Source organism: Schistocerca cancellata, chromosome 4 (assembly GCF_023864275.1).
Source record: "Schistocerca cancellata isolate TAMUIC-IGC-003103 chromosome 4, iqSchCanc2.1, whole genome shotgun sequence".
In the NCBI taxonomy this organism is placed as follows: Eukaryota; Metazoa; Arthropoda; class Insecta; order Orthoptera; family Acrididae; genus Schistocerca; species Schistocerca cancellata.
The window spans coordinates 262482651-262483269 of NC_064629.1; positions in this window are offsets into that span (position 1 = coordinate 262482651).

A 619-nucleotide genomic window follows, 5' to 3' on the forward strand; every position below is an offset into this window, starting at 1 on the left:
GTGGTTACCCTTGACGCTGCATCACAGACAGGAGCGCCCGCGATGGTGTACTCAACGACGAAAATGGGTGCACGAATGGAAAACGTCATTTTTTCGGATGAACCCAGGTTCTGTTTACAGCATCATGATAGTCGCATCCGTGTTTGGCGACATCGCGGTGAACGCACATTGGAAGCGCGTATTCGTCATCGCCATACTGGCGTTTCACCCACCGTGATGGTATGGGGTGCCATTGGTTACGCGTCTCGGTCACCTCTTGTTCACATAGACGGCTATTTGAACAGTGGACGCTAAATTTCAGATGTGTTACGACCTGTGGTCCTACCCTTCATTCGAAAAACCCTACATTTCAGCAGGATAATGCACGAACGCAATTTGCAGGTCCTGTACAGGCCTTTATGGGTACAGAAAATGTTCGACTGCTGTCCTGGCCAGCACATTCTCCAGATCTCTCACCAATAGAAAACGTCTGGTCAATGGTGGCCGAGCAACTGGCTCGTCACAATACGCGAGTCACAACTCGTGATGAACTGTGGTATCATGTTGAAGCTGCATGAGCAGTTGTACCTGTACACACCATCCAAGCTCTGTTTGACTCAATCCCGAGGCTTATCAAGGC